This window comes from Equus przewalskii, chromosome 32 (assembly GCF_037783145.1).
Source record: "Equus przewalskii isolate Varuska chromosome 32, EquPr2, whole genome shotgun sequence".
Classification (NCBI taxonomy): Eukaryota; Metazoa; Chordata; class Mammalia; order Perissodactyla; family Equidae; genus Equus; species Equus przewalskii.
Genome location: NC_091862.1, coordinates 13,226,573 through 13,249,507, shown reverse-complemented (window position 1 = coordinate 13,249,507; position 22,935 = coordinate 13,226,573). Strand labels below are relative to the sequence as shown.

The 22,935-nt window shown below is 36.3% G+C and overlaps 1 protein-coding gene across 7 annotated transcripts in view; it reads right to left on the bottom strand.

Moving 5' to 3' along the window:
• The window catches only part of IPCEF1 (interaction protein for cytohesin exchange factors 1), a 171,673-nt gene that overhangs the window by 97,584 nt on the left and 51,154 nt on the right, over positions 1–22,935 (bottom strand). For all 7 annotated transcript variants that reach the window (XM_008529096.2, XM_008529099.2, XM_008529097.2 and 4 more), the window contains one exon: positions 10,893–10,936. The gene's annotated coding sequence lies outside the window, so the exon portion shown is untranslated. The remainder of the gene's footprint in view (positions 1–10,892; positions 10,937–22,935) is intronic.

Genomic DNA, 22,935 nt, shown 5'->3' with positions numbered 1-22,935 from the left:
CCCAAACACTCCAGCTGAAACCATGTGGATCAGAGATGAATTGCCCATCCAAGCCCTTCCCAAACTTCTGCCATGGGCAAAACAAAGAAGCCCTTATCTGCCATTTTCAGTAGACAAGGTGGTCCTTAATTCCTTCATAGTATGCCCCATGGTGACATTTTGAAACCTTTTCCTTCAACATTAGGAATAAACGAAAGCACTCACTGTCTTTCAACAATATTGTATCAGAAGTTCTGGTAAAAAGAATAGTGACAGTTAAAATGATCAAAAAATAAGAAATCGACTCAATATTTCTAGATGATGTGATTTTACATTTGAAAAAATATCTCCATGAATTGTTAAAACCAGAAAGTGGACATAGAAGGATTGCTAGAGACAAGGACAATATGTAAAAATCCGTAATATTTCCACATACCAGCAACAAAGAGCATGAAAATATAATTTTTAAGAAGACACCTATATGGCAACATTATAAAATTCCGCATATGTTAGAATGAATCCAACAAAAGACATGCAATACTTTTATGAAGAAATAGATACAACATTATTGAAAGAAACTAAGATCTAAATAAATGAAAGGATATATCATGTTTATTAATTGGAAGAGGAGATTGTAAAGATGAACATGGTTAGTGCTTTGATTCTTTTGCTATTAATTTTTTTATTCTGTAGTCATGAAGATATTATCCTATCTTTTCTTCTAGAACTTCTTTTGTTCCTCCTTTCGTGTTATATCTGCAATCTACTTGAAATTGAATTCTGATTATGGTTTCAAATAAAGATCAAGTTTCATTTTTTAAATTCATAACCAATTGTCTTGGTATCATTTACTGAAAATACTGTCATTTCCTTATTGGTTCTAATCATAAAAGAAAAGCTTGATAAGTTGGAACACACTCAAATTAAAAATGTCCATTCAGCCACAACTAAAAGGATTTGCAACTAAGATATACAACTATGTACCAGGGGGGATTTGGGGAGATAAAGCAGGAAAAAAAAAAAGATTGGCCACAGTTGTTAGCCCAGACGCCAATCTTTAAAAAAAAAAAAAAAAAAGCTTTAAAAAAAATGTCCATTCACCAAATGACAACATTAGAGAGTATAAAACCAAGCAACTGATTGAGAAAAAATATGTACAACACATATAACCTAGACAAGGCTTTATTAAGAATAATATAAGAATGTGTTAAGACAAGAATGTATTAAGAACTCCTGTAAATCAATAAGAAACAGGCAGAAAACCTAAGAGATAAATGAGAAAAGACTCAACAGCCATTTCACAAAGGCGGACAATTAGCCAATATATGTGTGAAAAGGTGCTTAACCTCATTAACAGTTAGGGAAATGCAAGTCAAAACTGCAAAGAGACACCATTAAACACTCACCAAAATCGTGAAATTTTAAGACTGACAATACCAAATGTCAATCACATTGTCGAGCCAGTGAAGACTCTCAGACACTGCTGCTAGGAGTGTGAATTAGGGCAGCCAGTCTGGCAAAAAAAAAAGCCAGTTTGACAGCGCCAGCTAAAGCTCATCACACGCATAGTCTATGTCCCATCAATTTCACTCTTAGGTGTCGGTTCATCAGATATGCACGCTCACGTACACTGAAAACACACATAAGAATGTTTCTAGCAGCTTTATTAATAATAGCCGAATGTTAAAAACAACCCGAATGTCCATCAACAGGAAAGTGGATAAATAAATTGTGGTATGTCACACAAAGCAATACGACTTGGCAATAAAAAGGGAAAAACTACTTGTACCCACAGTCACATAACATGGAGAGAAAGAAGTCACACACAAAAGAATATAAGCTTTATGATTCTGTTTATATAAAAAAATACAACAGGCAAAACTAGACCATAGTGTTCAGTGAAGTACACTTGGGTCATAAAATCATAAAGGATTGCAAGGAAATAACGACCTCAGATGACAGGAAAGTGGGTGCCTTTGAGGCGAAAGCAGGAATTGTTTATTGGAAGAGGCACAAGAAGGGATTTTGGGGTCTCCACAGTATTCTATTTCTTGACTCAAGTAGTAGCTACAAGAATTGATGCTTTGCAATAAATCATGAAGCTATACAAATTTGTTTCGTGCACTAATTCATAATGTATGTTATATTTGAGATAATGCATGCTATATTTCAAAATAAAAGTTATTCTAAAAAGCAAGATTTAGGGGCCAGCCCGGTGGCTCAGCAGTTAAGTGCACACGTTTCACTTCTGCAGCCTGGGGTTCGCCGGCTCGGATCCCGGGTATGGACATGGCACCACTTGGCAAGCCATGCTGTTGCAGGCGTCCCACACATAAAAGTAGAGGGAGATGGGCATGGATGTTAGCTCAGGGCCAGTCTTCCTCAGAAAAAAGAGGAGGATTGGCAGGAGTTATCTCAGGAATAATCTTCCTCAAAAGAAAAAAAAAAGCAAGATTTAGCAATATGTTATCTAAAAGAAGAAAACCAGAAAAAAAAGAGATGGAAACAGATAGCCAGGCAAATATAAACCAAAAGAAAGCTGTGTTGACAATTTTAATATCTGAAAATATAAAATTCATAGCAAATACATATAATGGAGAAAAAGATTATAAATTGATAAAACAATAAAGTCAGAAAATATAACCTTCGTAAACATATAAATATATTGCCTCAAATATATCAAGCAACCAGAACTCATAAAACTAGAAAGAGAAATCAATAATTCAGCAATTGAAGATGGTAACACACATCTCTCATAAATAAACAGCTTAAGACTACAATAGGTAAATAGAGATGCAGATGACTCAAATGACACAACTTAGTAAATTCAGATACTCAGAACTGTATAGTTGAGAAACAGAGAACATACACTCGTTTACAGCATACACGGTATATTGTCAAAAATTGAAAGAGTACTGTATTACAGAGGACACCTTGATAAATTTCACAGAATCAGTTCACCACAGATTATGTTCTCTGACTATAATGCATTAATTATAGAGTTTAATGATGAAAATATAGCTTTAAAAGTCTGTATGTCTAGAAACTAAATTTCACACTACTAAAAAAGTTTTGAATCCAGAAGGAAATCAAATGAGAAACATTTAGAATTTATCACAATTGAAAACACTACACGTCTGAATCTTTAGAGTACACAACTACAGCATCTTTAAAAGAAAATGCATACTTTAAATACATTTATCAAAAAACAAGAAGGAATGAAAACAAATAAGCAAAGGGTTCAACACATGAAATTAGAAAAATGGCCAAATAGCAAACCCAAGGAAGAAATAGTAAAAAATAAGGCAGATTCTCGCGCTATTCTCCTCTAACACGGACCCTCATCTCTCGACGCTCACCAGAAGCATCTTTCACTGGAGATTTATGAACTTTTGTCTGACGAGTTCCTTTACTTCACGGAATTGCTTCTTCCCCTGTGTGGCCTGTCAGTCATACAGTCCCACCTCCCCGACACAGGAGCCAGCGTGTGGCTTAGGCTGGCCAATCATTCATACATTCATCAAACGTGTATTGACTGACCATGTGCCAGGCACAGTTTTAAAGCCTGAAGATTCAGTATGGAACACAATAGTTAAAAAGTCCTGCCCTCATGGGATTTACATTTCATGGGGGAAGACAAACAATTAACAAGATAAATAAGTAAAATGTATAGTATATTAGATGGAAATAAATGGAGAAAAATAAAACAGAGGAGAGTGTTATAGAGGTTCATAATTTTAAATGGGTGGGTAGGAATGGTCTCACTAAATAACTGACATTTGAGTAAAGACCTGAAAGAGGTGACAAAAAGGCCTGTGGCTATTCAAGGGTGGAGCAATCAGGCTTAGAGAACAGCCCACGCAAAGGACTGAATTGGAACTGGGAGTGTGTCTGGCATGTGAAAGGCATAGCAAGGAGGGCAGCATGGCTGAGGCTGAGTGAGAAGTGGGGGGAGAGTGGTGGGAGATGAGTTCAGAGGTGTTACAGGAGGCGAGATTACACAGCTCATGGGTGGTCTTTTAAGCTATTCTTGAAGACTAGCTTTCCTTGATGTGAAACAGGCCAGCTTCGTAGGGTTTGATCTGACAAACATGTTAATAGCTCTGTCTCCAGCATTGAGAAGAGACTGAAGGGAGCAAGGACGTGAACTGAGAAAGGAGTTAAGAGGATACTGCAGGAATCCAGAGATGTGGTAGTGTCTTGGACCAGAGTGGTAGCAGTAGAGGTGATAAGAAGTCAATGGACCAAAGTACTTATCACCTTTGCCTCAACGGCCCATTCAGAAAAGAGTAAAGGAACTAAGTCAGGCTAATCAGGAAATTCTGCCTGAAGTATGGAGAAAGAGACTTGTTCTTATTCTGGGATTTCAGCCACGAATGCAATGCAAACCTGGAGTTGGCAGCAGCCATCTTGGTCACCTGGTAGAGAGAACAGAGAATGAAACCAAAACAGCAGGAAGCAGAGCCCAGAGAGAGAGGAAAAGAGAAATTTTCCTATGCCACAAAATGCTGAACTAGACATATTTAAAAGGATGTACACCTGACTATGTCTTGTGAAATTTCAGAATTTCAATGGTATACAGAGAATTCTAAAAGTTTACAGATCAGATAAAACAGTATTATCCACAAAGAACAAGAATAAGAATGACATCAGGTTTCTCATTCGCGACATGGGATTTTAAAGGATATTGGAGCAACGCCTTAAAAGTTCTGAGTGAAGATAAATTTGTACATAAAATGCTATACCCAGTGAAAAATAGAAATGGCAAGCAATAGGATGTATTGGAGTATATGAGGAAGCCATTTGGTATAAACCTAATTCGGCCTGACTGTTTTTTCCAAAAGGGCCTGACTGAGGTCATTGAGCATGCATTGTATATCTGCTTAGACATTTAGAGATAAAGGTGCAACTTCCCTCCCCCTCCCAACGTTGGCATCTCCTTAAAGATTAAGCATCTTTCCTTAGGCTGGGAACTGATTGCAGGGCTCATCTGTGACTGCCCAGCTCGAGGCAACAGACCTGCCACTCTGCAGGGTTCACTGAGACAGCAGACCTATCTGCCGTTTCCATCAATGGCTGTGCCGACAGAGCAGCCTCGTGACTATTGTAAAAGGGACATTTCAATCATATGTGAAACATCCTCTTTGAGGGTATATAACCACCCTGTATACCCCCACTTCTTTGGAGTGCTCTGTTCCTTTGTGGAAAGACTCTCCCAGGTTATAATCCTCACATTTTAGCTCAGAATAAACTCACCCAAATTTTCATTTATAGATTGGTTATGGATTATTTTCGTCAACACCAGTCAAACACACATCAATTAGGAGAGCAAAATAAGGACATTTTCAGACATGTTTATTCCTCATGTACACTATATGAAAATATAGTTTGATAACATACTTCAATAAACTGACAAAGAAATTTAAGGAGAAAAACATGAGATACAAGAAGGAAAAGAAACATGAGATTAAGATTGAGGGAAAGTTGAGCATATAATGGTAAAAAAAAAGAATGTCTGAAATATATTTAAAACAATCTATTAAAGTTGTTCTAAGTATTAAAAAAAAATTGTTCTAAGTATAGTTTCGTGTTGCTACTTCAATATCCCATGAATTGATTTTGCAATCAATCTTCACTGTATTAGGAGTTACATTTAATTTCAAGTTATGGTTTTATAGAAAAGAAAAATAAATAATAAAATACTATTAATAATACAAATAAAATCTATAGATATATAGACATGTGGACATATGAGGGCCATTTTTTCCGTTGTTGATTATATCTATACCTTCACTAATTCCTTCTCAATAATCCTTGTTTTACTTATTCCTACCTAAAGTCAGCAAGCAAAACATGTGAAATTAATTTAAAAAGATTAAAATAACTTACCTACCTAGGAAAACATAAGGAATTATAAATGCGACTAATTTAGGGAGGAAAGTTGTTTTGTAGAGATGCCTAATGCAAGAATTTCCAATAAAATTTATCAAAGAAGAAATTGCTGGTGCTCACTAAGTCTAGTTTTTCTCTCTTCTCCAGGCCATCTGGTAAACCTCCAGCCCCATGTCATTAGGAGAAGCCGTGTGACTAGTTCTGGTCAATGGGCTCTGGCTGGAGGTAACGTGCATCACTTCCAGTCTAGAGAAGAGTACAGGTGCTCCACACTCTCTCTTCCCCTCTAATGGCAAACCCTGAAGCTCCCTGTTGCCATGGTGATGCCATAAGGTGATGGAGCTTCCATCATCTGTACCTGATTGACTGAGTGCCCTGAGTGACCATGTGGAGTAGAGGCACCCTCCCCTTCTCATGTCAAGCAGCACGGAACATATAGTGTGAATAAGAAATGAAAGTGTGCTGTGTTAAGCCACTGAGATTTCAGGGTTAATTAGCTACCAAAGTGTAGCCTAGCATAGCCTGATAAGAGCTCCTTGTGCCTCACTAATTATTATCACTACTGGTTTTTTTTTTTTTTTTGGTGAGGAAGATTTGCCCTGAGCTAACATTTGTTGCCAATTTTCCTCTTTTTGCTTGAGGAAGATTGGTGCTGAGTTAACATCTGTGCCAATCTTCCTCTACTTTGTGTGGGATACCGCCACAGCATGCCTTGATGAGCGGTGTTAGGTCCATGCCCAGGATCTGAACCTGCGAACCCCAGGCCTCCAAAACAGAAGATATGAACTTAATCTCTACGCCACCAGGCCGGCCTATCCTTGTGTCTCACTAATTATTAACAAAAGTTTTTTCTAAATTTCTTTAAATTATGTTTAAGTTATTCCTGTGTAAAGTAAACTGACATAGACCTAAAGTAGTCTATCTTCTTTTTGAATACTTTAGGTAGAAGGTGATTTTATTAGGAAAGACATTGCCATTTTTACTGAGAATAAGAAACTAAGGGGGAATGAAATGTCTGGCAACAAAACATTTTGTTCCCTGAGTAAGAGTATTCCTTTTTCCCCTTCTCCTCACTCTCTACAAATAATAAATAAAAAAATTGAGGTGGGGGGAAGTGCTCCATTAATTTGTGGAAATCAACTCAAAAGATTTTGAGATTTTTGGCTAATACCTATCAGTTCTGGAATTGGATTCTGTCCCTTAGAAAGCTATATCCATATTTTTGAACCAAAATTTAAGAAAACACAAATATTATTAACCAGAAAAAATAATAGCTCAAATGTTAACTTGCCTTCCCAATAATTTGAAAAGCTTGAAGACTCTGTTTCAAAGAATAACCTCTGTATAAGTATTTCTTCAGCTAACCAAATCTCTCTTTGTAATCCAGTTGTTCCCATTCCTGTTCACACTGATATATTTTGTGCAGAAAAATTATGAGACTTCAAGAAGAAAACATATGTGATCATTTATTCCTTCACTGCCAGCACTGCCAGGATTTTAACATAGAGTTTATTCTAAAATAAGCTAAGAAATCTTTTGAGTCCAAGTTGTTTTTCCATTAGAGGTATAAGACTTGGCCCCACATGTTTCTGTTCTGGAAAATTCTATTGACATTCTGAATCACCTGGTAACATAAATTAGCATTAAGTAGGTCTTAGGACATAACTCTTACAGGCACAGCAATAAAAAAAATAGGAAAAATATAACCTAGTGTTCAAAAAGTAGTCACATAAAACTTCACAATATTTACTGCCCAGTAGGAATATGTCAAAATAATTAGACAAGCATTCTGTACTTAAGAATTTTGTGAAGACTCTTGGTAGGAATGTAAAGTGGTACAGCCAATGTCGAAAATAGTATGGTGCTTCCTCAAAAAATTAAAAATAGAATTACCATACAATCCATCAATTCTGCTTCTGGGTATATACCCAAAAGTATTGAAAGCTGGGTCTTGAAAAGATATTTGTACATCTATGTTCATAGCAGCATTATTTACAATAGGTAAAGTGCGGAAGCAATCCAAGTGTCCATTGATGGATTAATTGATAAGCAAACTGTGGTGTGTGTATCCACAATGGAATATTATTCAGCCTTAAAAAGGAAAGAAATTCTGCAATATGATACCACGTGGGTGAACCTTGAGGACATTATGCTAAGAGAAATAAGCCAGTCACAAAAAGATAAACATTGTGTGATCTCACTCATAAAGTACTTAGAATAGTCAAAATCATAAAAACAGAAAGTATAATGGTGATTGCCTGGGGCTGCAGGGGAGGGGAGGATGGAGAGTTATTTTTCAAAGGGTATAAAGTTTCACTTATACAAGATGAAAAGAGTTAGGCGGATGGACGGTGCTGATGGTTGTACACCAATATGAATGTATTTAATACTATGGAACTTTACACTTAAAGTTCAGATGTTTCAGATGGTAAGTTTTATGGCATGTGTATTTTATCACAATAAAAAAAAGTGAAAAGAAAATTCTGTGAAGAACTCAAAATAATCACGGGGTCAGAAGTTTAGGCATGTGTGAATGAGAACTAAACATGAACTCTTTGCTCCTGCTGCACACACTTGGACTAAGAACTATGCCTATATCAGAGTGACTATATAAGCAAAGGTCCTTTACTATTACTTAATGACATTGGTAAAGATGAAAATTACTAATATGCTTTGACACCAAGTTGGAGGACATTTTATTATCCTAGTAGCAAGTTCCAGACTTTCTCTTGGGTAAACGTCTAGCTTTGCTATAAAAATACCATAATAAGCCTCTTTGTTGTAAAGCCTGAGATCCAGAAGTGTTGGCATGTATGCAGAAAGACCTGCGTGAGACAAGGAGAGGAAGATGAAGATGGAGCCTGGAAAATGGAGGAGAGCAATATGATAGAAGAAGCGGCACTCACAATGTTGGTATAAGTAGAAAGTAGTAGAGAGTCTAAACTTTGCCTTCAAGTTGGCTTCAGATGGAACCAAGACGGTACATAGGATACCTGAAGAAGTAAGTTGGGAATTCATAGAAATCATTGCCAGATGCACTCCACTCTTTAAGAGTAGCCATAAATTTGAGGGATTGGTAAAAATGCATAAAAATCTCCAAGAGTCACAGATGCCCCAGCTGATGACAATATCATTCATTCAACACCATTCATAACTAACATTTATGGAGTGCCAAACTATATACTAGATATTGTTCTAAGAGCTATATTCATATTAACTCATTAAACCCTTGCACCAGCTTTATAAGGTACTATTACTATCACTATTCAACAAGTGAGGAAAGTGAGGCACATAAGGGTTAAGTAATGAGTCTAAGGTCAAATAGCTAGTAAGTGTCAGAGACAAGATTCAAATCCAGGCCATCTGAGTTCAGAGCATGCCCTCTTCCCCACTATGCTCTGTCTCTGATTTTGTTCAGGGCAAGAATTTCTATAATGCTTAACAAGACTCAAATTATCAAATTCAGTCATTGGTGACACAGCTAGTATCATTTTCCATAAGAAGTATCAAGTTTTATATTACAAGAGACTATAGAGTTCATCTATCTAACCCAGTCTTTCAATCAGTGAAAAATTCTCTCATAACACACCTTTTTTTAATAACAATCCAGGATCTTTCTAGACACCTTTTACGATGGGGAGGCCCCTAATCGCAGGATCAGAAGTGTTTTACTAGAAAAGGTACTTGTCAGCTTTTGAAGATGGTAAAAATCCACCCATTTTTGTCAACACCGTAGGGACACCAGTTTTGTAAACCATCAATTAAAAGTTTGAGTATGAAAAATGTCACTTAAAATTGTCAGTGACACATCAAATGTTGTGGTCAATAAAGCATTCTTTACCATGGAAGGCAATGTAGGAGTCTTATTACCTGTCATACAGTCTGTCTCATCAATAAATGGATGCCTTTAGTCCATATATGTTGAGACAACAGGAATTTATGTATGAAGACATCTAAATGGGTACGGTGTGCACCAAAACTAATTTTTTTGTCAGTAAATTAGACAATTAGGACAATGGATTTTCACAACTACAGAAGGAAAGAGAGAAGGGCAATGGTCACCAAAAAGGACAATGGTGACTAATGGGTCATGAGCAATGTTTCAGACAGTGGCAAGATCATTGGAAGGAGGAGAAAGTACATACTGGGGAGAATAGCGATTATTATTATTATTGTTTGGCTCATAGAAAAATAATAGCATTTAAATTAATACGCTAATATTTTCTGAAAATTTACCAGAATTTCAGTTATATCCATAGAGTCACAAAAGATGTGTCCTTGACAGATGGCTGTGAAAAAAACATGTCCCTTGCATTCTCCAGCAAGTTTAGAATTGTATTTCATCTTAAAAAAGAGTTAAACCAAAAAAGAGGTGGATGTCCTAGTCAGGAGCTAAAACATAAGTCTTTTTAAATCATTTTATATTAATAGAAACTCAAAGGAATTTGGGAAGAATTACATGCATATTCAAAGAACTCCAATCTGGTCTAGATCATTTAGTGATGAAATTTAAAGGTGGAAATATCTTAAAATTGCTTTACTTTTATATTATAATTATTAAATATAAATATTTTATTTTAATTATTAGTAAATTTAGATCAGTAAGTGTCCCATTTCTAGAGAATTCCATTTACATCTGGGCTTCTAAATACACAATTACTTACAAAATAGATTCTTCACATATTTATTGTTCTACGGTACTTTCATAGTTATGGTATGCTCCTCATCACCGAGGAGCTCAACAAAGATAATTCCGTAAGTAAACTTCTTTACTAAACAACTCTACCACTGAAAAGTTATTACTACCAAGAATCCATTTTCAAGGGAAATCCAGAGGGCCAAATATAGTTGCTTATTTATCAATACTATTAGCTTCCCTCTGCACTAATCCTAGCCTAGGGCTAAACATACCTAGGCTATTATAATTTGATTCACAAATTGCGATAACAAAGTAGAGTGCTGGCCCTCCAGGTCATAAATATCACTAAAAGGGAGAATTTTGAGGAATATCAATTACTTACCAAAAAGCTGTGTGCTTCCTCCTTCCAGTGCTGTTGTTTCCGATCTGTACAAAAAAAAGACAAGACAACGGGTCAGGAGACTTCTGCCTGGACTCAACTGCCCAGGAGGAAGTCAGAATCCTACCATATCAACCTCAAGAAGAGGCAACAAAACAATAACGTGGTCCTTGTGACAACTGCCCTGTGTCTTGCCTGGAGATGAGACAGGAAGTTCTATCTCATAGGAAAGAAGATGAACTGGGTAGTAAATGAGCAGGAAATCATTAAACTGAGATCCCCTGGAATTGAATGTTTTCTAAAAGATACAGCTAAAAAAATGTTCTAACCTCATTGAACACTCCTCAAGATACATTTTTACTTTGCTTTTAAATACTTTGAAAGATGTGTACATGAATTTAGAACTTCCATCTGTTTTCTTAGAATTTTGCCAGTTGGAAAACGCCGCAAGTTAGTAACAATAACCTCACTTATTGCCCAAGTTGTAAGTCAAAAACATCAGATTTTTTAAAGACAATATTTTTAGAGAAGTTTTAGGTTTACAGTAAAATTGAGAGGAAGGTACAGAGATTTCCCATATACATCCTGCCCCCACAAACGCATAGCCTCCGCCATTATCAACATCACTCACCAGAATGGTACATTTTTTTTTTTATCAAAGATGAACTTACATTGATACATCATAATTACCCAAAGTCCATAGTTTACCTTAGGGTTCACTCTTGATGTTGCACAATCTATGTGTATGTACAAATGTATAATGGAATATATCCATCATTATAATATCATACATACTATTCTCACCACCCTAAAAGTCCTCTGTGCTCTGCCTATACATGTCTTCCCACCCTCACCCTCAGCCCAGAAATCACTGATCTTTTTATCTTCTCTGTAATTTTGCCTGTCTCAGGATATCTGATAGTTGGACTCATACAGTATGTAGCCTTCTCAGATTGATTTCTTTCACTTAGTAATATGCATTAAAGTTTCCTTCACATCTTGTCATGGAATGATAGCTAATTTCATTTTAGCACTAAATAATATTGCATTGTCTGAATGTACCACAGTTTATTTATCCATTCATCTACAGAAGGATATCTTGGTTCCTTCCAAGTTTTGATAATTATGAATAAAGCTGCTATAAACACCCATGTGCAGATTTTTGTGTGGACATAAGTTTTCAACTCCTTTGGGTAAATACCAAGGAGCATGATTGCTGAACTGCATGGTAGGAGCATGTTTAGTTTTTTAAGAAACCACCAAACTGTCTTCCAATGTGGCTGTACCATTTTGCATTCCCACCAGCAATGAATGAGAGCTCCTATTGCTCCAAATGCTCACCATCATTTGGTGTTGTCAGTTTTCCAGATTTTGGCCATTCTAATAGTTTAGTGGTATCACATTTTGTTTTAATTTGCCCTTCTCTGATGACATATGATGTGTAGCATCTTTCATATGCTTATTTCCCATCTGTATACTTTCTTTGGTGAAGTGTCTGTTAAACTCTTTGGCCCATTTTTTAATCAGGTTGTTTTTCTTATTGTTGAGTTCTAAGAATTCATTGTATATTTTGGATAACAGTCCTTTATCAGATGTATCTCTCTTTTTTTTTTAAAGATTTGCATCTGAGCTAACAACTGTTTCCAATCTTCTTCTTTTTTTTCCCCCTGTTTTTTCTCCCCCAATCCTCCCAGTACATAGTTGTATATTTTTAGTTGTGGGTCCTCCTAGTTGTGGCATGTGGGACGCCACCTCAATGTGGCCTGATGAGCGGTGCCATGTCTTCACCCAAGATCTGAACCAGTGAAACCTTGGGCTGCGGAAGGCAGAGTGCACAAACTTAACCACTCAGCCATGGGGCCGACCACCCAGACGTATCTTTGGAAAATACTTTCTCTCAGTCTGTGGCTTATCTTATCATTGTCTTGATATTGTCTTCTGCAGAGCAGAAGTTTTTAATTTTAACAAAGTCCAGCTTATCAGTTATTTCTTTCATGGATTATGTCTCCAATGTTGTATCTAAAAAGGTTTTCTTGATCTCATGTCAAGATGGCAGTGTAGATGGACTCTGAACTCACTTCCTCCCATGGACACAACAAATTTGCAATTACTCTTGGAATAATTATCCCTGAGAGAGAACTGCAAACTGGATAAAAAGAACCCCCACAAGAAGGGACAGTACTGACTGAGGTGGAAGAGGCAGAAACTCCTTTCTGGAGAGAAAAAAATCACCTTTGACCCACAGCACTTCACAGCCAGCCAAGAGCATTCTTAAGGTATGAAGCCTTCCCTGGAGAAGTGGGGGAGCTGAGCAGGAGAGCTTTACCACAATAAGTTGCTTTTGAACTCAACATGATCGAGACAAGTGTCATAGTAACTGGGTTTGCTGGCTATTAACAACAATGGAGGAATACTCCCAGAAAAGCTATTGGACATAGAGGGAGAAAGCCTGCTCTTAAAGGGCCCATGCACAAATTCACCCATTTCGGAAAACAACCTAAAATCAGCAGGAAGAAAAGTGCACAATCCTTTGGTGAAAGAGACTCATTTGATAAGCTGTGGGCACATCTCTGTGAGTGGGGAGACCTCCCCAGGCTGGGATGACCTCCACAGGGACTGAGACATTGGCAGCAGCCATTATTGTGACCTTGTACAGGCCTGCTGACACAGACACTGGCAGATGTCACTGAGTTATTCCCCTGGCCTGTTACCACAGGAGTCTGCCCCAGCCACTACAGCACTGATTTAATTCAGCTCAGCTAGGGCAGGCAGCCCACCCTAGGGACTGGCCCCACCCAACAGCAAGCCCTTGGGCAAGTTGTGGACCCACATAGGTGAGGTGCCTGGAACCTCTGCAGCCAGGCAAGTGGGTCCACCTCTGCAAGGAAGGACATGTGCAAGGTGTGGGCCTGTGTTGGTGGAGTGTGCAGGGCCTCTGCAGCAAGGTGACTGAGTCCGCTTCAGTAGGTTGGGGCATGCACATGAGGTAGGACTGTGCTGACAGGGCGTGTGGCCCTGTGGGTTGTGGGGCTTATCAGCTGCAGCAGACTTCTGCTTCTCAAACAGTCAGATAGGGGATTGGCCCCACTTTCAAAAGACTGAAACAATTGGGTTTTCCCATGCCTGGGGCTGGCCCCACTCAGCTGCCCTCCTGAGAGAGCTAAGAACAGCCTTGCAGGCTGGAGGCCTATAGCAATTGTAAGCCCCCGAGCCTAGCAAGCATCCTCAGTGGGGGTCTACTCACTTAACAGAAAAACTGCAAGAGGAATGTGTTATTAGACCTTGCAGCCAACTACGCTGGGGCTCTTCATGCATGATAAAGTGACTGAAGGGACCAGAGCAGCCATAGGCATCTGAGCATTACAATAAGCCAGCCAGGGGGACAGTCTAGCCTCCCTGGGCACCTTCAGCAAGAGCAACCCTGCCACAACAGAAGGACACACATAGCCCACACAGGGGACACTCCTAGAACATTTGGAACTGGTGACAAGAGGGAAGCACACTGCTGGGCCTCATAAGGCATCTCTTACATAAGGCCACATCTCCAAGAATGGGAGACCTAGCTGACCTACCTAATACATAGATATAAGCACACAGAAAGAGCCAAAATGAGGAGACAAAGGAATACATTCCAAATAAGGGAATAGGACAAAACCTCAGAAAAAGAACTAAACAAAACAGAGATAAACAATCTACCTGACAAAGAGGACAAATTAACGGTCATAAGAATGCTCACTGATCTTGGGAGAAGAATGAATGAACTCAGTGAGAACTTCAACAAAGAATTGGAAAATATAAAAGAGAACCAATCAGAAATGTAGAATACAAAACTGGAAATTAAAAATTCACTAGAGGGACTCAATAACAGAGCAGATGATACAGAAGAATGTATCAGCAATCTGGACAAAAGACTAGAGGAAATCACCCAAAATGAACAAATAAAAGAACAAAGAATTAAGAAAAACAAGGACAGTCTAAGGGACCCTGGGACTGAGACAACATCAAGTGCACTAGCATCAGTATTATAGTTGTCTCAGAAGGAGAAGAGAGAGACAAGGGGCAGAGAATCTATTTGAAGAAATAATAGCTGGAAACTTTCCTAACCTAAGGAAGGAAACAGACATCCAGGTACAGGAAGTTCAGAGAGCACCAAACAAGATAAACCCAAAGAGGTCAACACCAAAACATGTTATAATTAAAATGTTACGAGTTAAAGATAAAGAGAGAACCCTAAAAGCTACAAGAGAAAGGCAACAAGTTACATATGAAGTAAACCCCATAATGCTATTGGCTGACTTCTTAGCAGAAACCTTATGGACTAGAAAGGAGTGGCATGATATATTTAAAGTGCTGAAAGGAAAAAACCTATAGCCAAGAATACGCTACCTGGCAAGGTTATCATTCAGAATGGAAGGAGAGATAAAGGATTTCCTAGACAAGCAAAAACTAAAGGAAGTTATCACCAAGAAACCAGTCTTACAAGAAATGCTAAAGGGAATTATTTAAGTGGAAAAGAAAAGACCACAAATAGTAATAAGAAAATTATTTTTTTAAAAAAAGCAATAAAATCACTGGTAAAGGCAAGTATACAGCAAATGTAGCAAAGCAACCACCTATGAAGCTAAGATGAAAGTCAAAAGACAAAAGTACTAAAATTATGTATTTCCATGACAAGAGGTAAAGGATACAAATGCACAAAAAAGAGGTAACATACGATATCAAAAATATAAAATGTGGGAGGAGAGGAGTAAAAGAGTAGAGCTTTTAGCAAGAGGTCAAACTTAAGAGACTGTCAACTTAATATAGATTGCTATATCTGTAGGTTATTATATATGAACCTCATGGTAATCACAAACCAGAAACCTATAAAAAGAAAAAAAATTAAGAGAAAGGAACCCAAACATAATACTAAAGAAAACCATCAAACCACAAGGGAAGACAGCAAGAGAAGAAGAAAGGAACAGAGAACTAAAAGACCCAGAAAAAAAGTAACAAAGTGCCAATAAATGCATTCTTATCAATAGCTACTTTAGATGTCAATGGACTACATACTCCAATCAAAAGGCATAGAGTGTCTGATTAGATAAAAAATCAAGGACCATATATATGCTGAGTACAAGAGACACATGTCAGACCTAAAGACACTCACAAACTGAAAGTGAAGGGATGGAAAAAGATACTCCATGCAATTGGCAAAGAAAAGAAAGCTGGGGTAGCAATACTCATATCAGACAAAATAGACTTTGAAACAAAAACTGTAACAAGAGACAAACAAGGGCACTACATAATGATAAAGGGAACGATCCAACAAGAAAATATAACACTTGTAAATATCTATGCATCCAACACAGGAGCATCTAAATTTATAAAGCAATTATTAACAGACGTAAAAGCAGAAATAGACCGCAACACAATAATAGTAGGGGATTTCAACACTCTATTTACACCAACGGATAGATCATCCAAACAGAAGATCAATAAGGAAACATTGGCTTTTAAATGGCACATTACACCAGATGGACTTAGTAGATATTCACAGAACATTTCATCCAAAAACCACAGAATATACATTCTTTTCAAACGCCCATGGAACATTCTCCAGGATTGATCACATATTAGGCCACAAAACAAGTCTTAATAAATTTAAGAAGATTGAAATAATACTAAGCATCTTTTCTGACTACAATGGTATGAAACTAGAAATCAACTGTAGGAAGAAAATCGGAAAAGTCACAAAAATGTGGAGATTAAACAAAATGCTACTGAACAACAATTGGGTCAATGAAGAAATCAAAGGAGAAATCAAAAAATACATGGAGACAAATGAAAATGAAAATACGACATGTCAAAATTTATGAGCTACAGAAAAAGCAGTTCTAAGAGGGAAGTTTATATCAATACAGGCCTACCTCAACAAACAAGAAAAACCTCAAATAAACTATCTAACAGTGCACCTAAAGGAATTGGAAAAAGAAGAGCAAGCAAAGCCCAAAATCAGTAGAAGTAAGGAAATAATAAAAATCAGAGCAGCAATAAATGAAATAGAGACTAAACAAACAATAGAAAAAAATAAAGGAAACAAAGAGCTGGTTCTTTGAAAAGATCAACAAAATTGACAAGCCTTTAGCTAGACTCACCAAGAAAAAAACAGAGAAGGCTCAAATAAATAAAATTAGAAATGAAAGAGAAGAAATTACAACAGATATCTCAGAAATACGAAAGATTATAAGAGAATACCACAAAAAGCTACATGACAACAAACTGGATAATCTAGAGGAAATGGATAAATTCTTAGAATCATACAACCTACCAAAAGTGAATCAAGAAAAAATAGAGAACTTGGATGGACAAATCACCAGCAAGGAGACAGCAGTAAACAAAAACCTCTCCAAAAATAAATGTCCAGGACCAGATGGCTTCCTTGGTAAATTCTACCAAACATTCAAAGAAGACTTATTACCTATCCTTCTCAAACTCTTACAAAAAATTGGAGAGGAAAAGAAGCTTCCTAACTCATTCTACAAAGCCAACATTACCCTCATGCCAAAACCAGACAAGGACAACACAAAAAAAGATTATAGGCCAATATCACTGATGAACATCAATGCAAAAATCCTCAACAAAATACTAGCAAATCAAGTAAAATACATTAAAAAGATCATACACCATGATCAAGTGGGATTTATTCCAGGGATACAGAGATGGTTTGACATCCACAAATCAATCACTGTGATACACCACATTAATAAAATGAAGAATAAAAAACTCATGATCATCTCAATAGATGCAAAGAAAGCATTTGATAAGACACAGGATCAATTTGTCATTAAAAAAATCTCTCAATAAAATGGCTGAAGGAGGAAACATAATAAAGGCTATATTTGACAAACCCACAGCCAATGTCATACTTAACAGTGAAAAAATGAAAGCCATCCCTCTGAGAACAGGAACAAGATAAGGGTGCCCACTCTCACCACTTTTATTCAACACAGTACTGGAGATTTTGACCAGAGAAATCAGGCAAGTAAAAGAAATAAAAGGGATCCAAATTGGAAAGGAAGAAATGATACTGCCACTATTTGTAGATGACATGATTTTATATATAGAAAACCATAAAGAATGCACCAAAAAACTTTTAGAAATAATACACGAATGCAGTAAAGTTGCAGGATACAAAATCAACATACAAAAGTCAGTTGTGTTTCTATCTATTAATAATTAAGTAGCAGAAAGAGAAATTAAGAATACAATCCCATTTATAATTGCAGCAAAAAGAATAAAATACCTAGGAATAAACTTAACCAAAGAGGTGAAAGATCTGTACACTGAAAACTATAAAACATTATTGAAAGAAACTGAAGAAGACAAAAAGAAATGGAAAAATATTCTGTGCTCCTGGATTGGAAGAATTAACATAGTGAAAATGTCTGTACTTCCTATAGCTATCTACAGATTCAATGCAATCCATAACAAAGTTCTAACAATGTTTTTCACAGAAATAGAACAAAGAATCCTAAAATTTCTATGGAACAACAAAAGACTCTGAATAGCCAAAGGAATCTTGAGGAGAAAAGAACAAAGCTGGAGGTATCACACTCTCTGATTTCAAGATATACTATAAAGCTATAGTACTCAAAACAGCATGGTACTGGCACAAAAACAGACACACAGATCAACAGAAAGGAATCGAGAGCCCAGAAATAAACCCACACACCTATGGACAGCTAATTTTCAACAAGGGAGCCAAGAACATACACTGAAGAAAGGGAAGTCTCTTCAATAAACGGTTTTGAAATTTGTGACCCATGGATGGATCTTGACAGCATTTTGTTAAGCGAAATATGTCAGAGGAAGAAAGTCAAATATCATATGATCTCTCTCATAAATAGAAGATAAAAACAATGACAAACAAACACATAGAGACAGAGATTGGATTGGTGGTTACCAAAGGGAAAGCAGGTAGGGAAGAGGGTGAAAGGGGTGATTAGGCACACTTGTATGATGATGGATTGTAATTAGCTTTTGCGAGGTAATCTACAGAAATTGAAATATAATTATGTACACCTGAAATTTATATAATATTACAAATCAATGTTACTGCAATAAAATAATTAATTAATTAATTAATTAATTAGAAAGGTTTTCTCCTATGTTATCTTCTAGGAGTTTTATAGTTTTGTGTTTTACATTTAGGTCTATGATCCATTTTGAGTTCATTTTTGTGAAAGGTGTAAGGTCTGTGTCTAGATTCATTTTTTTGCACATGGATCTCCAGTTGGTCCAGTACCATTTGTTGAAGAAACTATCTTTGCTCCATTATATTGCCTTTGCTCCTCTATAAAGATCAATTGACTATATTTATAGGGATCTATTTCTGGGCTCTATTATGTTACATTGATCTATTTATCTATTCTTTTACCAATACCACACTGTCTTGATTACCGGAGCTTTATTCTATCTTGAAATTGGGTAGCATTAGTCTTCCAACTTTGTTCTTCTCCTTCAATATTGTGTTGTCTATCCTGAGTCTCTTGTCTGTCCATATAAACTTTATAATCAGTTTGCTGTTACTCATAAATAACTTGCTGAGATTTTGGTTGGGATTGTAGTGAATGTACAGGTAAAGCTGACAATATTGAATCTTCCTATCCGTGACCAGGAAATATCTCTTCATTTATTTAGTGCTTCTTTGATTTCATTCAAAAGAATTTTGTAGTTTGCTTCATTATAGACCTTGTATATATTTTGTTAGATTTATAACTAAATATTTCATTTTGAAGGGTACTAATTTAAATGGTATTTTTTTTTATTTCAAATTCCACGTTCATCATTGGGATGTAGAAAAGCAATTGACTTTTGTATATTAACTGTATCCTGCAACCTTGTTATAATCACTATTAATGCCCAGAGCTTTTTTGTTGATCTTTTGGATTTTCAACATAGATGATCATGTCATCCACAAACAAAGACAATTTGGTGTCTTCCTTCCCAATCCATATTATTTCCTTTTCTTGCCTTACTGCATTAGCTAGAACTCCTAGTATGATGTTGAAAAGGAGTAGTGAGAGAAGACATCCTTGCCTTGTTCCTTATCTTAGTGGGAAAGCTTTGAGTTTTTCACCATTAAGTACGACGTCAGGTGTAGGTTTTTTGTAGATAGTCTTTGCCAATTTGAGGAAGTTCCCCTCTCTTCCTAGTTTACTGAGAGTTTTTATCATGAATGGATATTGGATTTCGTCAAAGGCTTCTTCTGCATCTATTGATATGATCATGTGATTTTTCTGTATTAGTCTGTTGATGTGATAGATTACATTACTTCATTTCCAAATGTTGAACCAGCCTTGGATACCTGAGATACATCTACTTCATCGTGGTGTATAATTCTTTTTATACTTTTTGGATTCAATTTGCTAATATTTTGTTGAGGATTTTTGGATCTACATTCATAAGAGATATTGGTCTATAGTTTTCTGTTCTTTTAATGTCTTTGTCTGGTTTTGATGTTAGGGTAATACTGGCTTCATAGAATGAGTTAAGAAGTAGTCCCTCTGCTTCTATCCTCTGAAAAAGACTGTAAAGAATTAGCATAATTTCTTTCTTCACTGTTTGGCAGAATTCACCAGTGAACCTATCTGGACCTGGTGCTTTCTGTTTTCAAAGGTTATTCATTATTGATTCAATTTATTTAATAAATATAGACCTATTTAGATCATCTATTTTTTCTTGTGGGAGTTTTAGCAGATTGTGTCTTTCAAGGAATTGGTCCATTTCACCTAGGTTATCAAATTTGTGGGCATAGAGCTGTTCATAGTATTCCTTTACTATCCTTTTAATTTGCATGGGATCTGTAGTGATGTCCTCTCTCTTGTTTCTAATATTAGTAATTTGTGACCTCTCTCTTTTATTTCTTCGTTATCCTGACCAGAGGCTTATTGATTTTATTGACCTTCTTAAAGAATCAGCTTTTAGTTTTGTTGTTTTTTCTCTGTTTCTTCCCTGTTTTGAATTTGATTGATTTCTGCTCTAATTCTTCCTTTCCTTCTATTTACTGTGGATTTAACTTCGTCTTCTTTTTCTAGTTTCCTAAAATGGAAACTTAGATCATTAATATTAGATCTTTCTTCTTTTCTAATATGTTCCTTCAGTGCTATAAATTTCCCTGAAGCATTGCTTTTACTGCAAGGTTCTTTTTTAAACCCATATATTTCTATCTGACAGTAAAATGAGATGGTAGAAAAACATGATCTTCTAAGGGCACATTTCAAGTAGGTCTGTTTTTCAATAACTCAACTATTTTGAGTATTTGGGTTTTCTTAATTTTTTGAATTTTTCTCCAACTTTTTATTTTTTATTTTTATTTATTTATTTATTTTAAAGATTTTATTTTTTTTTCCTTTTTCTCCCCAAAGCCCCCTGGTACATAGTTGTATATTCTTTGTTGTGGGTCCTTCTAGTTGTGGCATGTGGGATGCCGCCTCAGCGTGGTTTGATGAGCAGTGCCATGTCTGCACCCAGGACTCGAACCAACGAAACACTGGGCTGCCTGCAGCGGAGCATGCGAACTTAACCACTCAGCCATGGGGCCAGCCCCCACCAACTTTTTATTTTTGAAATGTTCAAAACTATGGAAAGCTGCAGAAAAATAGTTAACAATGAGTATCTGGATAGCATTAATCTATATTCCCAAATTATTACCATTTCGCCACATTTACTTACTCTCTCTGTCTCTACAGATTTTTTGCCTAGCCATTTGAGAACTAGTTGTAGACATAAAGATGTCTCATTCCTAAATACTTTAGCATGCACCTCCTAAAAACAAATATCCTACCATAATTACATAAGAATGATCACACTTAGGAAATTTTAAGTGATACAATACAATTACGTAATATACAATTCAAATTTCCCCAATTGTCTCGATAATATCCTTTTCAGTCTGTGGAATTTATATTTTATTTTAAATCCAGGGTCCAGTCAAGGTTCACCATTGCATATATTGTCATGTTTATATAGTTCCTTTTGTCTTTGATGATTAATGTTTTTGTAGAGTCCAGGCCAGTTGCTTTGCATAATGTCCCTCAAATTGGATTTGTTTAATTGTTCCCTCACAATTAGACTTGAGTTAAACATTTTTGGCAGAGGTACACAACTGAGGTTGGAATGCTTTCCTTCTTATTACACATTAGAAAAAGCTCAAAATATGCCGGATTAGTGTTTTCTTTCAATCATTTAATGACACTGAGTGATTGCCTCCTATAAAGTAAATTTAGTGCCACAGTTTGCAGTTTACAAAATGCTTTCACATGGATTAATTTATTCGATTTGCACAAGAACCCCATGAGGTATGCATTTTTAATCAACTTTTCTTTTTGAATGGAAATTCATCAAAATTTATATAAACAGTAAGACTACTTCTGCGGCCAAAATTTGAGTATTTAAAACTGTAAGTATCACACCAGAGTAAAAAGCCCTCTATTTTCATGTCAAATAAATCTAGGCTTGTTTTCTCTTCTACAAACTGCACTCCATGTTGTCCAAACTTTGTGCCTTTTGGTTCTAGTTTTGTCAATATGTTAAATTACAGGGTAATGTGATATTATGCTTTATCTGAACATTTTCCAACTATAATGATTTGAAATTGTAATACTAAAATCATAAATAATGCAAAAGTAGGTGAATGTTAGCTGTATCGAATGCCAAGTAATTAGCTTTTGTTCACGTTTATATCTTTGCATTTGGTGCACGTAGTAGTATAGCAGCTTTTCCTTTCTCCCTAGGACAAAATTTTATGTCATTTCCTTCTACTTCCCAAAAGAATGAAAACAGCATTGTTTTCATGATGTAGTAATCAACATTTTACAGGAACTTCTTACCATATTAAATTAGCTTTTTTTTTTAATTTTCTTTTTATCCTTGGACCTCACAATCCTAGTATTGTTTAGTTTAGGGTCAAGACAAGACAAATTTGGGTATCAGTGTATGTAACTTGATTCACAACCAATAGCATGAATCTCTAAGTAGACATTCCAGCCAGAAAGAGCACAAA